We start from the raw sequence: 25665 nt of genomic DNA, 5'->3' as shown, positions 1-25665 counted from the left end.
ACATTGCACTTCATTTTAAAAGCCCTTGGGGGAAAAAGTCTTTTCTATAGGGATTATTTTAAATTTATACCATATATTAATGGAAATGAATAAACTGATTGGATGTAAGAATGAGAGGACAAAGTATGAGAAAACAGACTTTCAGTTTACAGTTATAACATATCTTGTTTAAATGATCCTCAACTGCTGCCCTCTCTAACCTGGATTGTGGCAGTCAACTTTTAAATAGCTTTCCCACTGCCAGTGTGTTTCCAAACATGGCCCATCTACCTCACATTCTTATCAGTTATTTATCTATTTCATGAAAACCATTGTGTCATACTCCTGTGTAAAAAATGTGTTAACTCCCAATGATAATGGGGCAAATTCCAATTTTCTTAGCAAAACTAACAAGGCCCTGTAGGGTCTGTACCCAACTGCCTCCGACCTCATTGCCCTTTCCACTCACACCAGATTTCTCAAGAGACCTGTTTGTCCTTTCTCCTTTTTCTTACCGCACTCACTGCTTAGCGCAAGGCAATCTGCCTTCCACTTTTATTATTGTACTGAAATGTCACCAATGACACTTTTCCTTCCTAAAGCACTTCCTTGTGCTGCTTTTATTGACACAACTTCTGCCTGGTGTTTCTCTGTCTCCTTAGATGCTCCCTCACTGTCTCCTTTGGGTTGCTTCAGTTGCAAGCAGCCATTTAAAGGTCAGCAGCTCCTCAAAGCTTAGGGGTTAGCCTTCTCCTCTGGTCTCTGATCTCTTCCTAGGTGATTGTAACCACATCTACAGAGCAATGGCCATGTACATACAGTTGACTCAGAAATCAGCATCTACACACTAGGCCATTGCACTGGGCCCTGGACCCTATGATCAAACTGCCCACTTGACACATGTCCTTGAATGTTGCAAAAGATCCTCAAAATCAACTTGTCCACAACCTAAATCATAAACTCATTCCAAAGCCTAGTCTATTTAATATAAGTTGCTACTTGCTATCCTGTTTTGAGAAGCAAAATGCTCTAGAGCAAGGCTTGATACTTTTCCCTCATCCCCCCCTTACTCCCTTAACCAGTAAATTAAGGATTTAATTATCATTCATAATTATCTATCCAGGGATTCGCAAGCTGCAGGTCCCAAGTTTTGATATAAGTTAAAAGGGTCAGGACCATCATTTTTTTTATTTTAATGAAAAGGAATACAGTAAACTAAAGCTGAAAGAGATCAGTGTCAATTTTAAGTCACAAATATATATTTTCATTATAGACTTACATGTGCATACATACACTGGGTTGAAATGGAAAAGAATATTTCTTATTCTAGACCATGGTCAAAATTTTGTTTCCTCTTCTTCTTTCCACACCTCTATCTACCACCACCATTCTAGTCCAAGTTACCAACAGATCCCTCGTGGACCAATAAAATAACCTAATGGATTTACACTATAATCTTAGCACAGTGCCTGGGACATAAGAGTCACTCCATTAATATGAATGAATGACTCTAACTTTACCTTTTCAGTTTCACATCCTACTGGTCTCGTTCACAAGCTGTAGTACTTAATCACATCCAACTTCTCTCCATTCTGTAAATATGTGTGTCACGAGGTGTTACGGGGCTAGGGGGAGCGGGAGTGGGCTCTTGTCTAACACTTGGAAATGAATTGTCTGAGGAGACACACATACTGATATAAGGCAAAAGACTTTGTCCAACTCAGGGCCCTTCCTGGCACACATATCTCTCAGTCAAGTTGGTTTCCAGTGTGAGAGTTTCTGGGAGGTTGGCCCCTCCTGAATTTCTCCAGTTGGTTTTGGTGGCAGCTTGTCAGTGCTGTGTTCCTTATTGGGACCTCCTGTTGTGAGACTACTCATGCCAGCGTGCCTGGCCAGGGCAGGTGGTCTCGATCAAGACATCCCTAACAAACATACTCATCCATGCCATACTGTTTTCTCCATTTTATTTTATTTTTATTTTATTTATTTGTTTAGAGTGAAAGCAGATTTATTCAGGGAGATACGCACTCCATAGACGGAGTGTGGGCCATCTCGGAAGGCGAGAGTCCCCAGGGTACAATTGATAGGCTAACAAGTGAGAGGATTATTCCAACTATTTTGGGGAAGGGGAGGGGATTTCCAGGAACTGTCATGGCGGCTTTGGGCATGTCATTTAGATACTAATGTATTATAATACAATAAGCGTATAATGAGGCTCAAGCTTTTGTGGAGGTTGAATCTTCCACCATCTTCAGCTGTTTCCTGCATTTTATTTTATTTTATTTTATTTTTAATTTATTTTTGGCTGCGTTGGGTCTTCGTTGTGGTGCATGGGCTTCTCACTGTGGTGGCTTCTCTTGTTGCAGAGTACGGGCTCTAGGCTCAAGGGCTTCAGTAGTTGTGGCTTGTGGGCTCTAGAGTGCAGGCTCAGTAGTTGTGGCACGCAGGCTCAGTAGTTGTGGCACACAGGCTCTAGATGCAAGGGCTTCAGTAGTTGTGGCACATGAGCTTAGCTGCTCCACGGCGTGCAGGATCTTCCCAGACCAGGGTTTAAACCCGTGTCCCCTACATTGGCAGACGGATTCTTAACCACTGTGCCACCAGGGAAGCCCTGTTTCCTGAATTTTAAATGCCAGGTTCCCCTCATACACAACTGAAAATCTGTGAGGGCAAACTGGTCCTGCTCAGCAATGTATCTGGTGAGTCACGCAATAACTGGCAGATAATAAATGCTTCATACATAGCTTTTGAATGAGTGTAGGTATGAATAAAATGGTGTTAGAAAGTTGAATAATTTGAAGGGAGTCAAAACTGTTTACTTGACAGCACAATTAAACAGCTGGTGGTTTGAAAGTCAAAATAGTTTGTAGGTCTTGCTATGTCTACATCTAAAATTTAAAATTCATGGGGATTCCCTGGTGGCACAGTGGTTGAGAGTCCGCCTGCCAATGCAGGGGACACGGGTTCGTGCCCCGGTCCGGGAGGATCCCACATGCCGCGGAGCGACTGGGCCCGTGAGCCATGGCCGCTGGGCCTGCACGTCCAGAGCCTGTGCTCCACAACGGGAGAGGCCACAACAGTGAGAGGCCCGCGTACCGCAAAAAAACAAAACAAAAAAAACAAAAAAAAAAAATAAAATTCATGCTTCTTTTGAAAAATCAAACTGATTTGCTAAATAACTCAATGGAAAATCTTAGAAATGTACAAAATACTTGCTCGTATGATTTTATAAACTGTTTTATGCCAAATTCTTAATACTTTTTGCTTTCTCAATGCAATAAGATGTGTGTCTAATTTAAAATCTTTTTGTTTCTCCATTAAAATATCTTATATTTCCATTTTACCTATATTCTGCCTTTCAAAACCATTACATTAACCTTTACTTTTTAATAAATTTTAATACTAAGGTTGAGGAACATAATTTGAACATTGGAAGCACATAGTATTCTAGACGTTATGATTTTACTGCATAAAAGAAAGAATAAACTCTCCCAAACAATTTTACTTTTAGTCTGGTTCTAAAGCAATTTTCCTGGATTGCAATGAGTAAGGGTTCAAAGACACGTGAGGCCAGTTTGAAGTAACTTAAACTTCATGGATTTAAGACTTTGAATTAACTTCAAATCTTCCCAGAGTCAAATATGCTTTTTTTTTTTTTTTACTCTTTCAAAAATTGCTTTATATTTTTAATTTTTTTTTTTTTTGGGCAGGTAGTTGTATCAAGGTACATTTAATTTTAAAAATAACTATAGGGGGCTTCCCTGGTGGCGCAGTGGTTGAGAGTCTGCCTGCCGATGCAGGGGACACGGGTTCGTGCCCCGGTCTGGGAAGATCCCACATGCCGCGGAGCGACTGGGCCCGTGAGCCATGGCCGCTGGGCCTGTGCGTCCGAAGCCTGTGCTCCGCGGCGGGAGAGACCACAACGGTGAGAGGCCTGCGTACCACAAAAGAAAAAAAAAAAACTATAAAAATTTGAGAAATATTTCTGAACATGAATTAGCTCTTACAAAAATGATTTTGCAAGTTAGTTGTAAGTAAAGAATATATATTTATATGTATATAAATGTATAATTTTCCTTACACTCTATATGGATTTAAGAATTTATATTATATTATGTTATATTATATATCATGTATTGACAGTGCTCTTATCATCTTAAGAAGTCTACAAGAGACTGAAGAGTAAAAGAATCTACTCGTACAAAACTGATAACTTTCAATGTGTCTGTTTTGTCTTTGTACCTGTTCTTCAGTGCGTAAAACAGTAGTGATTCTAGCTTAAGTGAACAATAGTAATTCAGGAACATTAGACTCTCTTTAATACATGCAAATGTATGGACTGTTTGTTTAGCATGGCTCAATTCAGCAATTTGGTCAAACGTGTTTCCAACTTTTATGCTTGATCCATTTGTGTCTACATTCTGCTATATCCCGTGTGCCCTCAGTTTTATTATTTGCTCTGATTTTGTTTTTTAAATAAAATTCTGACCACTACACTCCCTTTTAAATTATCCAGTAGCTCCCTAAATCTTCCAGGATCATGTCCAAGTTTCTTACATGATATGTAAAGTTTTTAACCATATGGCCCCAATTTTTTATTCCAAACTTTTCTCTCACTAATCCTTGTCATACATTCTGTGTTCCTTTCAACTCCAATCCTGTTTATCTCCTAAAACAGTTCTACTTCTTTGCCTTTGCGCATGGTCTTTGTGGAATGCCCTCCTTTTTTCCACAGGATGCACCCAGCTTAATCCTCCAGGGTCAGTAGTGATGGTTCTTCTCTCTGGACCTTTTCTGTTTGTCTCTAGCAGTCAGGCTCAGTGGTTAGGAGCTCTTCGTCTGTTCTCCACAGCACTGTTTCAGATCCTTTATAGCATTGTCACTGCATTATGTGATATTCATTGGATTGCATCACATGACAGTGTTATTCTTTTTCTGCTGCAAATTCCTTGTGGGTAGAGAATTTGCTTTATTCATTTTATATCTAAAATATTCTATTTCTTCTCATATAACGAGCAATGAATCTTTAATGAATTGAATGATGTGTGAGAGAGTAAGCAGAAAAAATTGGGCTTGAAAATTACACAGTAACATATCTTATTTCTTACCATTTTCATAACTTCTGCCTATATTTTATTGATATCCAGGCCTTGAATATACATGACTAGATAATACGCGTCTGACATCTTGGGGAGGCTTGTAGCAAATTAATCTTCTAATTGTTTGTTTATATTGTTCTATTTGATCATCACAACTTAGTCTCCAACATGGAAAAGACAAGGAATTTCATCTACATGACAAATGAATAAACAGGAGATAAATGGGATGTGTTAATAATGGGATTTGTTAATACTCTGTTAAAAGCATGATAAATTTTTACTCTCTGTGATAGTAACAAAATGAAATAAGTTGTATTCCTAGAGTTTACTTATAAATTAAACATATTATTACCACTTTATTTCCTTATCTCATCTCTTTAAGAAAAATGTGTTACTTTAAAATGATCTATCAGTATAATTTTATATTGCAAGAACAATAAAATTATTCTTAAGGCAATTAGGGGTTTCATTGTAATGGCAACTGTAAAAACGGTTTCTCATTCACTGCAGGGTGCGTGGCACAGACCTTTAATACAGCCAGTGTCACTAAGAAGTTGAAAATACAGTACTACAGAATCAGTGGAAATCAAACAAACAAGTGTCCATCCTCTTTTCTTTGTCTAACATGTTTGGATATTAGTATTGAAAAAGCTCTGTAAAAAGTTGCAAATTATGTGTGAAATGAATCAGCTCTGCTCAGCATATAAGCAGAGAGTATAAAGCTACTTATGCAAATATAGTTCTGCTGTGTTAATTGCTATAGGACTCAGATCACATATGGCAGAAGGATAACCAAATTTAGGCGACTTATACACTGATGTCGCATTGAACTCCCTCCAAATGTCCCTATGAGATAAGAATTGTTATTACTGCCAATCTTAAAGATGAGGAAATTGAGCAGAAGGCCTAAATAACATGGCTAAGCTAGTAAGAGGCAACATCGGGGTCACCCCTCAGCATGCTGTCCCTAGATCCTGTCCTCTTCACCACTATTCCACCCAGCTTCTGACCACCTCTACGAGTTCTCATGATGTGTGCACGGGTGAGCGGGTGCAGTGGGTGGCGACACATCACATCGCTGCACTGACACCTGTGGCGCACTAACAAAGTGGCTGTGGGAAATACCAGTGTCCTTAAATAGATGAACCCTGCTGGGACCCCCTTAGAGCAGATACCCCCTGTCTGCAGAGAGCAGAGAGCGGACAGCCCTACCTCACACCAAGTCCTAGAGCCTCTAAGAAGACTCTTCTCTGTTGCTCTGGTGGGCCAGCCCTTAAACACACAGTTTGTACACCCTACAAAGGGGATTTTTCTCATTCCATACAATCTATATTACTCAGATCATCCCGAGTAACCCTCAAAATTGATGGCAATCTGTCTGTCTACTCACACATCCCTGGAGAGACAAAAAGACACTTATTTTGCATATATCGTTAAGACTTCTGTTTTCCTCTCTCTAGCCCACTGAGCCAAGACCAACTGCCCTGAGCCCCTTCCTGCTTATAGTTTTCTTCCTAAGCAGTGCCTGTCCTCACGGTCTCCTCTAGCGTCTTCCCTCTTTCTGTCACCCAATATCACTTGTTCTGCTAAATACCAAGAAAAAGAAAGACGAAAGTCTTGTGCCCTGTGCTACGCAATTTCACATACTTTCAGGAATCCAGCTATTGGGGAGCTTCCTGATGAACTCACATAGTACACTAGGGGGCAGAGCCAATCGGAATTCAAGCCACGCTAACCCCAAAGCCCATTTGCTTCCCACAGTCCCACTAGGAATCATCCTTTAAAGGAGGGGAACTTATGTAAAAATATGAAATATTTATAGGTCACATTTATTTTTCCTATTAAAAATGGAAATCATTGCATTATATTTAGTAGGGAAAACTATATATTCCTTCAGCTTAGATTTATTCCTTTTATGGAATAAAATTATGTGTATTAGATAACGGGCACTGTTTTTTAGCCTCTAACATGTAAATAGCTGAGATTATTTAATATATTACAACTCAAAGTCTGTTTTCTTATCTTTTATTTCTCATCTTTGTATAGTAAGTACATAAAGTGTCCTCTTCATTTTTGGAAAAAAAGACAAAAAGACCCTCAAGATAATTCCTCCTGTTATAGAAGATGAATTTGAAGGAAAGCATTGGAAATTACTTATTGAAGTTGAAGTTGCAGAGCAGTGACTGAAGGTAGGTGGTGGCAACCATTACCGCATTCACCAAACAATTGCAGACTGTGCTGTCCCACTGGATGTGGATATAAGGAGATGTAAAGATGCGGTGCTTGTCTTTCCCCTACGAAAGTCCTTTCCTTTCTCTTGGCTATAAAACCACCTCTCTTTTGGAGTTAAACAGGGGAACAGAGAAGCCTAGAGAAGCCCCACACTGAAATTTTCTCGCAAACGTCTCTAGGTGTTCCAAACAGCAATCTGCTGTGTTGAGTTGGTTCCTGGGGCCTTGAGGTGCCAACCTAATGCAGGTGTATTGAACAGAGAAGCCTTACTCCCCAACTCTTAGAATGAACACCTTCCAAACCCATGAGCTTGAGTCTGTGGCTTAAGTTGCTCAAATAAATGCATGGGCCTACAGACATATATCATGCGTTCCTATACTATGCTAATTAGATAGTGAATTCAAGTTAATATGCTAATGACCAACAAGAACTTAAGGTTTCATGGTGTTCAAATAATGTTCACATTTATACAGAGGCTTCTGCCTAAGTTCAAAAGAACAAATAATGTAGAGGTTGTACAGGCGGCCAGGCTTAAAGTAAGTTTGTCATTTTCAGCTTTATATACATTTAATGCAAGAGTTGATTATAGGAGGTGATGGTATCCATGTGTGAACAATATTCAATATTGTGGCCACACAAACACACTCAGGCATACACACTTCTTATAGTAATAACTCAAAGCGCCCAATATGTTCAATCTCCTATAAAATAGGAGATTGATTGATCAAAATGCTCATATGTATGAATCAGAGGTAAGTATATAAGTGGTAGTAATCTAAGTGATGTTAGAAGTAATCATTGCTATCATTATTATGTTATTAGAAACGCTTCCTCTTTAAAGACTGTATAAAAGGATGCTATAATTTTGTGTGTGTGGTTTTTCTTTTAAGTCAAGGATCTTCTTCAGCATAGTGGTATATAGACCTCAGTGGTTAAATGATGGTGTTTCACATGGTTGGATATATATCACAGGGAGGGTGGGGAAGATCCATGAAGTTGTAATGCTAACCAATAAAAATTGTGTTACATTATCACTTTAATATGGTTTTATTCACAGTTCTTTTACAACATGTTCAAAAATATTTCAAGCAGGCTGAAAAGTATAAGTAGGCAACAATGTAAAAATTATTCAGATTTGTCCAATTTCAATGTTATTTTTTGTGATTTCAAACTTGACATGTAATATCTTAGAAAGTGGAATACACTGATATTATACTGGAAATATCATAAAACATGGTCCCTATCCTGAGGTTCTTAGTGCTTTAGTTTGAGAGAAATATGCATAAAAGAGAAAGGTATGGAATTCAGTGTGATAGGAATACAGTATAATGTTAGAAGCATGTGCTAAGTGTAGAGGTGAAGCAAGTGGGATACAATCTACTCTCCTCCATCAACAATGAAGAGTAACCATTATTCCTCGCCAACTCAATCTGCGTTCAACTCCCAGCAGTTTCTACCCTCTGGGAAAAAAGATTGTGTTTGACACTTTCTAAAATCCATACTCTCCAGCATCATCAGATATCCTTCACTGTCCCCTCACACTAACTTGAAATTTGTATGCTGTTGAAGCCCCTTCTTCCACATTTGTCTGTGTTTTCAGATTGACCTGTTGTACTTTCCATTAAGTACCTACTGGCAATTTTATTGTTCTACTGTCAGGGCCATTTGAGGCACCGATTCCTTTATTCTGCTTTTACCTCAGAGATGATGATACTGAATGGTGTCGTAGCTGTTGGCAGTTTGTATTTTTAGGTTCAGGAGAAATTCTTGTCACCTGGGTTTTTTGTAGATGTTATTTACAGGTGTTTCTTTCTGTCATTACTCTTACTCTGTTACTGTTTGTTCATCAGCGTCCCATAATCCTTCATTTAATTTTTTTTTTATTCATTTAATTCTGAGGGTTAGATTTACACATTTGGTCAAAGCTGTTTACCAGTCTAGGAGCAGAAGTTTTAAGTATCATTACTCTTTTCTCTGTAGGCAACAATTAGAAATTGACATCATTCCCACAAGGAAAAATATAACTTCTTAAAAAGAATATTTTATACAATTTTGTAGTGCAACTACAACTAAATAGGCCATTTAATCATTTTAATCCAACAAAAAACATTTTAAGAAAAATAACAAAAGGAAAAAAATGGAGGTAGATTACGCTTTGTAGTGATAAGGCACTTCTTCTGGGAACCTAAACACTTTAAAATAGATTCAGTTAAATGTCGAAAAATTATGCATTATAGCCTGAAAATAAAAATCTACAGTACTACAAAATTCATGATCCTTTACACGCCTGACATAAAACCTTGGCATCGGCTGCCATGGTTGCAACCTAAGTCATACTTTCAAACGAGCCATATGAGTTATAAATAGTCTCATAAAAACACAGCATTTTTTTTAGTGACCAGAAAATGAAAACCTAGCTCTCTTCAATTCACCTCTATCCTTTTTCTCTTAATTTTATTAATGGCCCAAAGTGGGGATTAATGGAAAGTATAGTATGGCTCCATGATGGCAATAGACATTTGTTTTCTATGAAGTTAATTCATTTTCCAACAATAACAAAGCATTTTCCAATAGCAGAGTAGGAAAACAGAGGGGTTCTTTATATTCAAGCAGGATTTTTAGGTCTGTGCTCCTTTTAGATATCACTGAAATTAATATTGCCTGACAGCTTTAAGACTTGAGGGCTGATTAAGCTAGACAAGTGGTGGGAATAACAATGAGTTGTTCTTTATGGATAATTGGAACTGTGGTAACTTTTTCACTTGACATTCGGCATAGCCTGTTGGATGGAGTGTAACTGGGGATGGAATATTTGATCTCTTTGAGGAAAGTGTAGTATTTTATTCATTTTTAAATGCTCAATGCCTAACAAAAAGCCTGGCACAGAATAAAAGCTAAAAATATTTGTTGCATTCGGACTGAATAAGTAGATGAATGAATGCATGAACTAATAAATAGAATTCACTTTTCACAAAGGAAACATTATCCTCTTCATCTATCCAGATATTGAACATAGTCCTTGGCAACTTGCTATCTGATATCCAATATACGATCACTTAAAGTAGAGTAGTCTACTTTGAGAATGCTGAATTTTGTGGTTAGAATGAACATAACCCCTGTAAGGCACCGTGCCACGAATAAAACAGAAAACAATAATGTGGAAAAATATTTTTCCCCCGAATGTTTCCTGTGCCCACATTCTATTTTAAAACATGATTGATGACCAATTTTGCTGAAGAAAGCTTAAAATAGAGAATTTGACAATTCAGCTTCTCGTATTTCTTTCCAACAGATGGCTGCTTTTCTGTTTGGAGAACCGTCATTTCTTCTTTGTCAGATGAAATGCAATGTAATAAGAGATTAGATTTCTCTTCTTTTCTCTTGATTTTTAGTACTTCAAAATTACTAAAGAGAAATTCAACACATAGGGAAAATTTGTTCAAAAAGAATAATAACACTATGTTGCAGTTTAATTAGGGCCATACTCCTTTGAGAATGGCAAGCAGATATTCTGCATTTATAAGCAGTTTTGTACAAATCCAAATGACCTGGAGGCGAAGACTACATGAATTAATTACATTCACTAAATATCCCAAATCTCAGTTTTGTCCAAAGGTTCAAATACCTCACAAGAGCTGTCAAAAAGTCACAAGACACTGTAAATCTAAAATCTTATTTTTTGTTCACATCCTGAGCTAGAAATACTAACTGGCACCAAAAAATACAAAAAATGAACAAGAAAAGGAGACAAAAAAATAAGTAGATTATTTTATCTGAGCAGCAAATAAGCTAGCTACACACAGGTGTGAAGTTTATTTTCCAATGGGTAAAAATTTTAACATTAAATTCTAATGGAAAGATAAATAGTTTGTTCATGCTTTAAACTATATCAAAAATAAAGACCAACACCCATAGCAACAGCAATAACTAAAGAGGTTAACATTTAACCTACATAATTTCACACTGTTTTAGATTTTCAAAAAATTATATTTTTTGTTAATGTTCCTCTAAATGCCTATTTTATGTATTCAGCCATGTCAGAAATTTACTTATTTATTTTTAATTTTTTTTCAATACCACAATAAGTTTAGTGAACATCCATCATCTCTTATAGATACAAAACTAAAGAAGTTTAAAAAGTTGTTTTTCCTTGTGATGAGAACTCAGGATTTACTCTCTTAACAAATTTCATATATAACATACAGCAGTGTTAATTATGTTTACCATGTTGTACATTACATGCCTAGTACCTATTTATCTTATAACTGGAAGTTTGTACTTTTTGACTGCCTCCAACCAATTCCCCCTCCCCCAGCTCCTGTCTCTGGTAACCACAAATTTGATCTTTTTTCCTATGAGTTTGTTGGTTTGTTTCTGAAATATAATTGACCTACAACACTGTTAGTTTCTGTTACATTTGATATTTCTATACAATTCAAAATGATCACCATGATAAGTCTAGTTACCATCTGTTACCATAAAAAGATACTACATAATTATTGACTATATTCTTCACACTGTACATTTCATACTTGTAACATTTATTTTGCAGCTGGAAGTTTATATCTTTTAATCTCCCTCATCTCCAACTCCCTCCCCTCTGTCAACCATTATTGTCATAGATACAGAGAATCTGTAACTGTTTCTCTTCTGTTATGTTTTGTTCATTTGTTTTGTTTTTCTAGATTCCACATGTAAGTGAAATCATATAGTATTTGTCTTTCTCTGCCTGACTCATTTCACTTACAATAATACACTCTAGGTCAACCGATGATGTCATAAATGACAAGATTTTATTCTTTTTTATGTCATATTATGTCATATATATATCACATTTTCTTTATCCATTCTGTATCTTGACTATTGTAAATAATGATGCAATAAACATGGGAGTGTGTATATCTTTTCTAATTAGGATTTTAATTTTCTTCAGATAAATACCCAGGAGTGGAATTGCTGTATCATATGGTAGTTCTATTTTGAATTTTTTGAGGAACTTCCATATTGTTTTCCATAGTAGCTATACCAGTTTACATTCCCACCAACAGTGCCCAAGTGTTCCTTTTTCTTCATATCTTCACCAACACTTATTATTTGTTGTCTTTTTGTTAATAGCCATTCTGACATATGTGAAGTGGTATCTCATTGTGGCTTTTTTTTTTTTTTTTTTTTTTTTTGCGGTACGCGGGCCTCTCACTGTTGTGGCCTCTCCCGTTGCGGAGCACAGGCTCCGGACGCGCAGGCCCAGCGGCCATGGCTCATGGGCCCAGCCACTCCGTGGCATGTGGGATCTTCCTGGACTGAGGCACGAACCCGTGTCCCCTGCATTGGCAGGCGGACTCTCAACCACTGCGCCACCAGGGAAGCCCTCTCATTATGGTTTTGATTTGCATTTCCCTGATGATTCGTGATGTTGAGCATCTTTCATGTGCCTTTTGACCATATGTATGTCTTCTTTTAAAAAAATGTGTGTGTGTGTATACACACACACTATATCTGAAAAAAAAATTCAAAAAGATACATGCACCCCAGTATTCATAGCAGCATTATTTACAATAGCCAAGATATGAAAGCAACGAAAGTGTCAATAAACAGGTGAATGGATATAGAAGAAGTGGTATATATATATGGAATATTAGTCAGCCATAAAAAAGTGAAATTTTGCCATTTGCACCAACATGGATGGACCTGGATGGTATTATGCTTGGCAAAATAAATCAGAGGAAGACAGAGGAAGACAAATACTGTGTTATCACTTATATATGGAACATAAACAATAAAACAAATGAATGAATATAACAAAACAGAAAAAGACTCACAGATATAGAGAACAAACTAGTGGTTACCAGTGAGAAGAGGTAAAGGGGGGGCAAGATAGGAGTAGGAGAGCAATAGGTATAAACTACTATGTATAAAATGAATAAGCCACAAAAATATATTGTACAGCACACAGAATATAGACAATATTTTATAATAAATTTAAATGGAGTATGATCTATAAAAATATTGAATTACTATGCTGTATACCTGAAACTAATATATTGTAAATCAACTATACTTCAGTAAAAAAAAAAAAATTCAATCTAGTTTAAATGTGAAAAAAAATTGGAAATAAAGAAATAAAACTGTTACTGTTTGCAGTTGACATGATATTAAGAAAATCCTATAGACGCCACAGAAAAAACTACTAGAACTCAATGAATTTGGTAAAGTTGCAGGACACAAAATTAATATACAGAAATCTGTTGCATTTCTATATACTAACAACGAAATGTCAACTTGCAACAGCAATTAATTGGAACAAATTCATACTTTAACTTCTCCTTGAGGTGATTATGATTCCCATAACTCTAAAGGGCCTCTGTCGAATAATTAGAATAAAATATTTTGCCTGACACCAAAACCTGGATCATTTCTCTTACAGCCAATTATACGTGCTAAATAGACTATTTTTCCTTTAGAATTGGTCTGGGAGTACATCAGACCACTATTTTCAAAGTGGGCAATAGTAAAAGTGTCACTTTCTCACCTTTTTTGATCTCTCATGTTTGTAATCTGGTATCATGCCTTGTACATGAGACATATTCATTAAATTTATCTTGAATTGAACTGCTTACAAACTATAATCCCAAGATGTTTTTATGCAATGGATTATTTCCCCATAAGCATTTTTTTCTCTCTTCTCCGCAGGGTAAGATGAGACAGAAAGTAATTCATATCCAGATGATAAATATGTATAAATTGTATGTTTTGTGTTTAGTATGAAGGAGAAATCTTCTTCATCATTATCAAATGTTGCAAAGTAACAAAGTTTTCTGAAATGTTTTAAGAGAAAATTTTCAGTTAAGTAGAAAATTTCATATCAAAATATTGTGATATATTTTTAAGTTCCCTTTTCTGTTAAAAGAGAAAAGTCAACAGGTCAAGAGAGAGTGAAAATTCATTGTTTAAATTCTTCTCTATGCTCCAAACACATCAGATTGATACATAGAATATTTTTAAAGTAAATGACATAGAACAAGTAAAAATAAAATTAATATCACCTTGGATCAAGTATTACACAGAGAGAAGGGGGCATTAACTATCAGCTAATTAAAAACAAGTAGAGAATGTTAAAAACTAGACTCCTTGCAAAGACGTATGCATCCCCATGTTCATTACAGCATTATTTACAATAGTCAAGATATGGAAACAATCTAAGTGTTCATACTAGATGAATGGATAAAGAAAATGTGCTGTATATATATATATATATATATATATGTATACACAATGGAATATTATTTGGCCATAAAAAGGATAAAATCTATGTTGTCACTTGCAACAACATGGATGGATCTTGAGGGCATTATGCTAAGTAAAATAAGACAAATATCATTATAATCTCAATTATGTGTAGAATCTAAAAACAAAACAAAAAAGAAAAACAAATAAAAAAAACAAGGTCATAGATACAGAGAACAGATTAGTTGGCACCAGAGGCAAGGGGTTGGAAGTGGGTGAAACAGATGGAGTCAAAAGGTACAAACTTCCAGTTATAAAGTAAATGTCATGAGGATATAATGTACAGCATGGTGACTGTAGTTAATAATACTGTACTGCATATTTGAAAGTTGCTAAAAGAATAGATTTTTATTTATTTATTTATTTTGGGCTGTGTTGGGTCTTCATTGCTGCATGCAGGTTTTCTCTACTTGTGGCGAGTGGGGGCTACTCTTCCTTGCGGTGTGCAGGCTTCTCATTGCAGTGGCTTCTCTTGTTGCAGAGCACGGGCTCTAGGCATGTGGGCTTCAGTAGTTGTGGAACACAGGCTCAGTAGATGTGGCTTGCAGATTCTAGAGTGCAGGCTCAGTAGCTGTGGCGCACGGGCTTAGTTGCTCCATGGCATGTGGGATCTTCCCAGACCAGGGTTTGAACCCACATCCCCTGCATTGGCAGGCAGATTCTTAACCACTGTGCCACCAGGGAAGCCGCAAGAATAGATCTTAAAAGTTTTCATCACAAGAAAAAAATTCTGTAACTATGTGAACCGATGGATATTAATTAGACTTACTGTGGTGATCATTTCACAATATATACAAATATCAAATTATTATGTTGTACACATGAAACTAATATAATGTGGTATGTCAATTACACCTCAATAAAAAAATTGACTCTTAAATGGGCTAATAAGGCCAAAAGTACCCTGTTTGTGGTGGAGAACTAAGAAAAATCTACTACATAAGATAAGGAGTTTCAGGGCATCCCTGGTGGCGCAGTAGCTGGGAGTCCGCCTGCCGATGCAGGGGACGCGGGTTCGTGCCCCGGTCTGGGAGGATCCCACATCCTGCGGAGCGGCTGGGCCCGTGGGCCGTGGCCGCTGGGCCTGCGCGTCCAGAGCCTGTGCTCTGCAGCGGGAGAGGCCACAATGGTGAGAGGCCCGCGTACCGCAAAAAAAAAAAAAAAAAAAAAAAAAAAGATAAGGAGTTTCAGTCAACCTTTCCAGACCTTGAAAAAAATACAAAAATGTATGTGATTTCTCCTCTGCACTGTAGGGTTTATAAAGCTGTGAGAGAAAGAAATGAGATCAGCACCCAAGACTTGGGCATTCACCTTCCACGCTCAATAATTGTATTGTGACTTTCCCTAAGTATCTGCTGGACAGAAACCCCAAGGTCCTGTCCTGGCCCGGTTCTGAGCTCCAAGTAGCCAGGTGGAGTAACTAATATCCTTATCACGAAAGGTGAGTTCAGAGAGAATGTGAGGACTTCCACACAAATGGCCTTTAACTAAAATTGTAAAATGCCACGATAGATGCTAACACTAAAGAAAATCAGCAAATAGAAGAATCTTTTCTCATTACATGGAATTAATTGAGTAATATGAAAATTACTTTAAAATAAATATTATACATACACAGACATAAGGAGACACCAATGAAAAGATGAAGGAGTGTCTTGACCAACCTGAAAATCTAAATTTTAAAAGTTATTGAAAAAAGTGTACTTATAATCAATCTATTAATTAATTAATTTACACATGAATATTTAAAATCACATATTACACAAATACATTAATTTGGAAATATTACATTTTCACTCATATTAACTAAAATAATTTAATACAAATTTGTCACATGTGTCTTCAAATATATAACAAAAAAGAGTTTTGTCTACTTGGAAATATAAACGATGAAGCATGTAGATAAAAGTCAACTATTCAATTATAAAATTTATTTAATTTAGTTACATGTAAATATTCACATTGCATATTATATAAAATAATAATTGAAAATAGTCCTCTTTCCACTCATATTTCACAAAACAAATGTTCTCCAATGTCTCACGTGCATTTTTAACATCTCTTTTCTCATTGACTTAAAGCCAGTTATCACTATTAAACAGTTTTACCTAGCCCATCATCTTCAGTTATAGCTTCATTATTTGAAATACAGTACATTTCTATTACTGTATTATCTTATTCCTAAAAATTGTATCCTGAGTCACAGGTACTCATTCCCAACACACTAGCAGTTTGTTGTTTTTCATGTCATATAGGTCTTTACTTGTGATTTATATAACATAAAAAATCAGCATATTCTTTTTATATGGATCTTAAAAGTTTTCCAGCTCTTCTTCATTGGTAATAGTATCATTATGATTTCATCACATATATACGTGTAATGTTCTTAGTCTAATATTCTTCTCCCATATAAAAGATGTTAGACTTTATTAAAAACTTGACAATACAGTAGACACCCAAACCAAAATGCACTGCTACCAAATGCTTAGGTGGTAAACAAACTACACTAAGAATATATTTAAATATCTGGGGGGCAGTCACAATTAGGGGAAATCTTATGAGCCAAACTAGCTGAAACCACAAAAGAAGATCTGGGATTCCTGAAATAGCTATATTCTCAGTGAAGCCTGAGCAAGAAAAAAAACTCCCTTTGTACAAAGAGGAGTAACAGGAACCAGGCTTTCTCTGATCTATCTTAGAGCAAATACTACCATTAATATTACCACTAATATGACTGAAACAAATGACTATGAGCACCACTTCTACTCCAGTATGATTGTCTATGCTACCAGTCTAATACTACAGTAAGTACTACTACTAATATATTGTCATAATCATAATCATATGTATAAGCAGAAGTATAGAACACATAGGAAACAAGACATTATAGATGAGAGTCAACAGAAAATAAAACAACAAACTTAGTCACTCTGCTCATGACTTCTGATAATGAGATGATCAGGTAGAATTTAAGATAGTTATGTATGAAATATATGTTTCCTAAAAATATTTTTTCTGAAAAAATAACAAAGGGATGATAAAAAGAAATATAAAACAGACCAAGCAGATTTTTTCCGGCTGTATTGAGGTATAGCTGAGAAATAAAATTGTATATTTTTAAAGCGTATTTGAGATGATTTGATATATGTATACTTTGCACAATGATTACCACAAAAGAGTAACACATCCATATCTCTTATCGATACCTTTGTGTGTGAGGGGTGAGAAGGCTTAAGATCTACTCTATTAGCAAATTTTAGGTACACAACAAAATTTTATTAATTATAGTCATCATGAGGTATATTAGATTCCAAAGCTTATTCATCTTATAACTGAAGGCTTGTACCCTTTAACCAGCATCTTCCAATTTCCTTTAGGTGTCAGTTCCTGGTAACTACCATTTTACTCTCTGTTCCACAGTGTGAAATATTTTTAAAGTTAGATTCCACATATGAGATCATAGAATATTTGTCTTTGTCTGACTGACTTATTTAGCTTAGCATAATGTCCTCTAAGTTCATCATATGTACCTCTAATTTTATCCAAATGACTATGTATTCTTCCTTCTTGTAGCTAAATTATATATGTATATCTCACATCTTCTTTATCTATTCATCTGTCAGTCGACCCGTAGGCTGTTTCCATATCTGGCCTATTGTGAATAATATTGTATTGCACATGGGCATACAGGTATCTCTTTGAGATACTAATATCATTTCCTTCAGATATAACCCAGAAGTGTGACTGCTGGATAATACAGTAGATAAGCTGTTTTTTTTGTTTTCTGGGTTGTTTTGTTTTGTTTTGTTTTGTTTTAGAACCTGCATTCTGTTTTCCATAGGAGTTGTATCATTTTGCATTCCCACCAATAGTGAGTAAGGGTTCACATCCTCACCAACAACTTGTTATCTCTTGTCATTTTGATAATAAAGCTATCCTAAGGGGTGTGAGGTGATAGCTCATTGTGGTTTTGACTTACATTTCCCTGATGACTAGTGATGTTGAGCACATTTCCATGCACCCGATGGCTATTTCTATGTCTTCTTTGGAAATTTTTTAATTTAGGTTCTTTGCCCTTTTTTAATCAGTTTGTTTGTGTGTTTGTTTGGGAGTGGGTTGGTTTGGTTTGGGGGTTTTGTTTTTGTTTTGTTTTTTTGGTGTTGACGTTTATAAGTTTTAGGGAGTGTGATGCCTCTCCAACTTTTTCCTTTTCCTCAAGATTGCTTTGTCTATTCAGGGTCTTTTGTGGTTCTATACAAATTTTTTTACTGTGAAAAATGTCACTGAAATTTTGATAGATATTTCACTGAATCTATAGATGGCTTTGGATAGTATACACATTTTAACAATATTAATTCTTCCAGTCCATGAACATAGGTATCTTTCCATTTATTTGTGTTAGCCTCAATTTCTTTCATCAATGTCTTATAGGTTTTAGTGTAAAGGTCCTCCTGGGTTGAACTTATTCCTAAATATCTTATTGTTTTTAGTGGTACTGAAAATGAGATTATTTTCTTAGTTTCTCTTTCTATTAGTTCATTGTTAGTGTTTAGAAACACAACCAATTTTTCATATTGATTTTATACCCTGCAACACTATCAATTTATTGATTGATTATAACAGTTTTTTGTGGGGGTAGAGACTTCAGGCTTTTTTATATGTAAGATTATGTCATCTGCACACAGACAATTTTACTTGTTTCTTACCAACTTGAATATATTTTATTTATTTTTCTTATCTAATTGCTCTGGCTAGGAATTCTACCACCATGTTGAATAGAAGTAACAAGAGTGGGCATCATTATCTTTTTCCTGATCTTAGAGGAGAATCTTTAAGTTTTTCACCATTGATTATGATGTTAGCTATGGACTTGTCATATATGCCCTTTATTATGTTGAGGTACATTTCCTCTATACCTAAGTTGTTGAGAGTTATTATCATGAAAGGATGTTGCATTTTGTCAAGTGATTTCTCTGCATGAACTGAGGTGATCATATGAGTTTTATCTTCCATTTTGTTAACGTGGTGTATCACCTTGATTGATTTGCATATATTGAAATACACTTCATCTGAGTGATAAATCCATGATCACGGTGTAGGCTCTTTTTAATGTGGTGTTGAATATGGCTCACCAATATCTTGTTGAGGATGTTTCCATCTACGTACAATACATTAGAGATTTTGAACTGCAATTTTTTTCTTCTTATAGTGCCTTTATCTGGCTTTGAATGAGGATAATGCCAGCCTCATAAAATGAATTTGGAAGTGATCTTCCTCTTCAGTTTTTAAGAAAAGTTTGAGAAGAATTGATATTAAGTCTTTAAATATGTGATATAATTCAACAGTGAAGACTTCAGGTTCTGGTTTTCTTTGTTAGGAGATTTTAATTACTGCTACAAACACCTTACGATTATTTGTTTCTTCATATTTTCCATTTATTCATGATTAAGCATTTGTGGGTTGTATGTCTTTCGGAAATTATCTTTTTTTTTTTGATTATCCAATTTTTTGGCATATAGTTGTTCATAGTAGTCTCATGTAATTCTTTGCATTTGTATTAGTTGTAATGTTTTCTCTTTCGTTTCTGATGTTTAAATTTTGAGTGTTCTCTCTTTTTTTTATTAGTCTAGCTAAAGGTTTGTCAATTTTGTTTTTCTTTATATAAACAACAGCTCTTATTTTTGTTGATCTTTTCTATTGTTTTTCTGATCTTTATTTTATTTCTACTATGATCTTTGATATTTTCATCCTTCTGCTAATTTGGGGCTCGGTTGCTCTTCTTTTTCTACTTCCTTGAGATACAAAGTTAGGTTATTTATTTGCAATCTTTCTTTTTTCTTCTGTGTGTGTTTATTACTGTAAACTTTCCTCTTAGAACTGCATTTGCTGATCCCATAATTTTTGGTATGTTGTGTATTCATTTTTATTTATTTCAAATTTTTAAAATTTAATCTTTGACCATTGGTTGTTCAGGAGTATATTGTTTAACTTCCCTGTATTCATGAATTTTCCAGTTTTCCTCTTGTTATTTTCAGGTTTTATACCATTATGGTTAGAAAAAAATACTTAGTTGGACTACAACTCTTAATTTTGTTAAGACTTATTCTTTGACATAATATATGATCTACTCCTGGAAAATATTCCATGTAGCCTTGTAAAAGACTTTTATTTTGCAGCTGTGGTTTAGAATGTTCCGTATATGTCTTTAGGTCCCTTTGGTCTAAAGTATAACTCAAGTCAAAAGATTTCAGTATTGATTTTTTTTTGTCTGGATGATCTATCCACTGTTGAATGTGGGTCAAAATCCACTTCTATGATTGAATTATTGTCTAATACTTTCTTTAGAACTGTTAGTATTGGCTTAGTATATTTAGGTGACCTGTTGTTGGGTACATACATATTTACATTGTTTTAGAGTTAGGTGATTAATACACCACCATATTATAGTAATATAGTATTATAAATTTGCTTATATACTTACTTTTACCAGTGTGTTGTATATTTTTGAATGTTTTCATGTTACTAATTAGCATCTGTTCATTTATTCTTGAGGAATCTCTTCCAGTGGTTCTTGTAAGTCAGTTCTAGTGGTGATAAATTTTCTCACATTTTCTTTGTCTGGGAAAGTCTTTTATCTGTTGGACAACTTTGCTGGGTAAAGTATTTGGTTTGCAGTTTTTTCTTTCAACATTTTGAATATAACATCCAAATTTCTCTTGGCCTACAAAGTTTCTGCTAAGGAATCTGCTTATAGCTTTATATCTGGGAGATGTTCATTTTGTAATGAGTCATATTGGGGACATATAAGCTTCATAAATTTGGATGTTTAAATCTTTCCAAATATAGTAAGTTCTTAGCCATTATTTCTTTTTTTTTTAAATAGATCTTTATTGGAGTATAATTGCTTCACAATACTGTGTTAGTTTCTGTTGTACAACAAAGTGAATGAGCCATATGCATACATATATACCCATATCCTCTCCCTCTTGAGCTTCCCTCCCACCCTCCCTATCCCACATCTCTAGGTCATTGCAAAGCACCGAGCTGATCTCCCTGTGATATGCTACTGCTTCCCACTAGCTATTTTACATTCAGTAGTGTATATACGTTGATGCTACTCTCACTTCGTTCCAGCGTCCCCCTCTGCCCCCTGCATCCTCAAGTTCATTCTCTATGTGTATGTCTTTATTCCTGCCCTGCCACTAACTTCATCAGTACCATTTTTTTTTGATTCCATATATATGTGTTAGCATACGGTATTTGTTTTTCTCTTTCTGACTTACTTCACTCTGTATGACAGACTCTAGGTCCATCCACCTCACTAAAAATAACGCAGTTTTGTTTCTTTTTATGGCTGAGTAATATTCCATTGTATATAAGTGCCACATCACGGATTGAGAAAATACAAGAAATGTTTAACAAAAATCCAGAAGAACTAAAAAACAAACAGATATGGACAACACAAGAACTGAAATGAAAAATACACTAGAAGGAATCAATAACAGAATAACTGAGGCAGAAGAACAAATAAGTGAGCTGGAAGACAAAATGGTGGAACTATCTGCTGAGGAGCAGAATAAAGAAGAATGAAAAGAATTGAAGGCAATCTCAGAGACAACACTAAACACACCAACATTCAAATTATAGGGGTCCCAGAAGAAGAAGAGAAAAAGAAAGGGTCTGAGAAAATTTTGAAGAGATTATAGTGGAAAACTTCCCTAACATGGGAAAGGAAGTCCAGGAAGCCAAGTCCAGGAAGCACAGAGAGTCCCATACAGGACAAACCCTAGGAGAAACACACCATGACACATATTAATCAAACTAACAAAAATTAAATTCAAAGAAAAAGATATTAAAAAGAGCAAGGGAAAAACAAAAAATAACATACAAAGGAATCCCCATAAGGTTATCAGCTGATTTTTCAGCAGAAAGTCTGCAGGCCAGAAGGTAGTGGCAGGATATACCTAAAGTGATGAAAGAGAAAAAACTACAACAAAGATTACTCTACCCAGCAAGGATCTTATTCAAATCAGTCAATGTGATACACCATATCAACAAATTAAGGAATAAAAGCCATATGATCACCTCAGTAGATGCAGAAAAAGCTTTTGACAAAATTCAACACCCATTTATGATAAAAACTCTCCAGAAAATGGGCATAGAGGGAACCTACCTCAACATAATAAAGGCCATATATGACAAACCCACAGCAAACATCGTGCTCAATGGTGGAAAACTGAAAGCATTTCCTCTAAGATCAGGAACAAGACAAGGATGTCCAGTCTTTCCTCTCTTATTTAACATAGTTTTGGAAGTCCTAGCCATTGCAATCAGAGAAGAAAAAGAAATAAAAGAATACAAATTGGAAAAGAAGAAGTAAAACTGTCACTGTTTGCAAATAACATTATACTATACATAGAAAATCCTAAAGATGCCAACAGAAAACTACTAGAACTAATCAATGAATTTGGTAGGGTTGCAGGATACAAAATTAATGCACAGAAATCTCAGCCATTATTTCTTTAAATAAGCTCTCTGCCCCATTTTCTCTCTTTCCTTTTTCTGGATTCAGTAGATAACACGTAGATTATTTCCTTTAAGCGATCCTATAATTAATGTGTTTTTTTTCACTCTTTTCATTCATTTTTCTTTGTTTTCCTCTGACTGGATAATTTCAAATGACCTCCCTTTGACTTAACATTTTCTTTTTTCTGCTTGATCAAGTCTGATGTTGATGCACTTTATTGCAATTTTTATTTCATTTATTATATTCTCTAGCTTCAGAGTTTTTGTTTGATTCTTTTTTGTGATTTCCATCACTCTATTAAACTCTCATTTTATTTGTGCATTTTTCTCCTGATTTTATTTAGTTATCTTTCTTTGTTTCCTGTAGTTCACTGAGTTTCCTTAATTCAACTCTTTGGAATTATTTATCACAGATCTTGACTTCTTTGGGGTTGGTTACTGGAAAATTTTTATGTTCCTTGGGTGGTGTCATGTTCCTTAAAGGCTTATATAGCTGTCTTCACATTTGAAGAAGGAGCCACCTACTCCAGTCATTACTGACAGCTTTGGTGAGAGAACTACATTCTATCAGTCCTGCAAGGAATTCTGAAGCTTTCTTAGACCTTTACTATGATACACTTGTTCCACACTTCTTGTTCCCTGTTGGGGGAGAATTATTAATTTTGAATGCCTTCTCTCAATCCTGAAAATCCAGCCCAGGTGCAGACAACCTCCCACTTGCTTTCTCTGAGGCAGTGATTAATGCTCGTTTGTGTGCTTTCTCCCAGTCCCACAGACTTTGGTTTGTGTTTTGCACGTGCTTACTAGCCACCTGCAACCACTTGCACTTGCCTCCCTTGGGCCCCGTACAGGGAGCTGGCCAAGGTGTGGGGATCTGTGTGGAGTGCTAATGGTGCTCCTGGGCAAGTTGAGGATATCCACAGACAAGGTATTCCGGGGCCTCATAGGAGGGCTTTCTTATGGGGTCCATGAAAAGACTCTTCATATTTATCATGTTCTTTAAGAGCCCTGACTGCAGACTTCTCAGCCCCTCTGTACCCTCCAGTGTTACAATACAACTCAGTACTCTAAATGAATTGAGAAAGAATTGTAGTTCATTGTCAGCATCCAACACGGATGAGGGAGACAGGCATTCACTCACACAACCTAATTTTCCCCTGTGGGAGCAATTTCATGCCAAGAAGTCCTTGGCACTGAGCTGTGCTGCCTTGAAGGATGGCTCACACAGGGAATTTGAAACTATTCCTCTTACCCTCTCCAATGTATCCAGTCTCTGGGAGTTTTTTGCTCCAACTGTGTGCTGGCATATTGTCACAAAAATCCTGGACTTCCAAAATGTCACTCTCATTCAAGGGTGATTGTCAATATTGGTGTTCTTTGGGGGGAAAGACAGGAGAAAAATCCCTATTTTGACATTTTTCTGATGACACTCCAGACCAAGAAGTTTAAAGAAGAACAAAAAAGAAAATATAAGAATGATGGGGGAAAAAAAAAAATGAAATAATCGATTTAAAGAGCTGAGATTAAAAAAAGAAATGGCAAAAGAGCCCAACTGGAAATCCTAAAGATGAAGAATACAATAATAGTACTAAAGAATTCAACAGAGATATTCAATAACAGACTTGACAAAATAGAATAAAGAACCAGTGAACTTAAGGTAGATAAGTTGAAAATATCCAGTCAGAAGAGCAAAAAGAAAAATGAATGAAAAAGTATGAAGAAACCTTACAGGACTTATGGGACTCCACCAAAAAAAAAAAAAAGGTGGTGGGGGGGTAGAAATATAAACACTATGGGAATCCCAGAAGGAAAAGAGAAAGAGAAAGGGAAAGAAAGTATATCTAAAACAAAAATCGCTCAAAACTTCCCAAACCTGGAGAGAGAAATGGGAACACAGATTCATGTACCTCATAGAACATTTAAAATGTTGAGCCCATAAATCACAACAGTATTTTTTTTGATTCATCTCCTAGAGTAATGGAAGTAAAAACAAAAATAAACAAATGGGACTTAAAAGCTTTTGCACAGCAAAAGAAACCATAAACAAAATGAAAAGACAACCTATAGAATGGGAGAAAATGTTTGCAAAAAATGCTACTGACATGGGATTAATTTCCAAAATATACAAACAGCTCATACAGCTTAATATAAAAAAAAAAATCATAAAATGGGCAGAAGACCTAAATAGACATTTCTCCAAAGAAGACATACACATGGCCAATGAGCACATGAAAAGATGTTGAGTATCACTAATTATTAGAGAAACACAAATCAAAACTACAATGAGGTATATCACATCACAGAATGGCCATCATTTAAAAGTCTACGAAAAATAAATGCCAGAGAGGGTGTTGAGAAAAAGGAACCCTCCTGCACTGTTGGTGGGAATGTAAATTGGTGCAGCCACTATGGAGAAAGCATGGAGATTCCTTAATAAAATAAAAATAGAGTTACCATATGATCCTGCAGTCCCACTCCTGGGCATATATCCAAGAAAACAGTAATTCGAAAAGATACATGTACCCCAGTGTTCATAGCAACACTA

The 25665-nt window shown here is 35.8% G+C and overlaps 1 pseudogene; it reads right to left on the bottom strand.

Moving 5' to 3' along the window:
* The window catches only part of LOC116746554, a 150392-nt pseudogene that overhangs the window by 86623 nt on the left and 38104 nt on the right, over nucleotides 1–25665 (bottom strand).

The sequence above is a fragment of the Phocoena sinus genome, chromosome 2 (assembly GCF_008692025.1).
Source record: "Phocoena sinus isolate mPhoSin1 chromosome 2, mPhoSin1.pri, whole genome shotgun sequence".
Taxonomy (NCBI): Eukaryota; Metazoa; Chordata; class Mammalia; order Artiodactyla; family Phocoenidae; genus Phocoena; species Phocoena sinus.
Note: the sequence above shows the minus strand (reverse complement) of the source record. Positions and strands in the feature narration are given on the sequence as shown.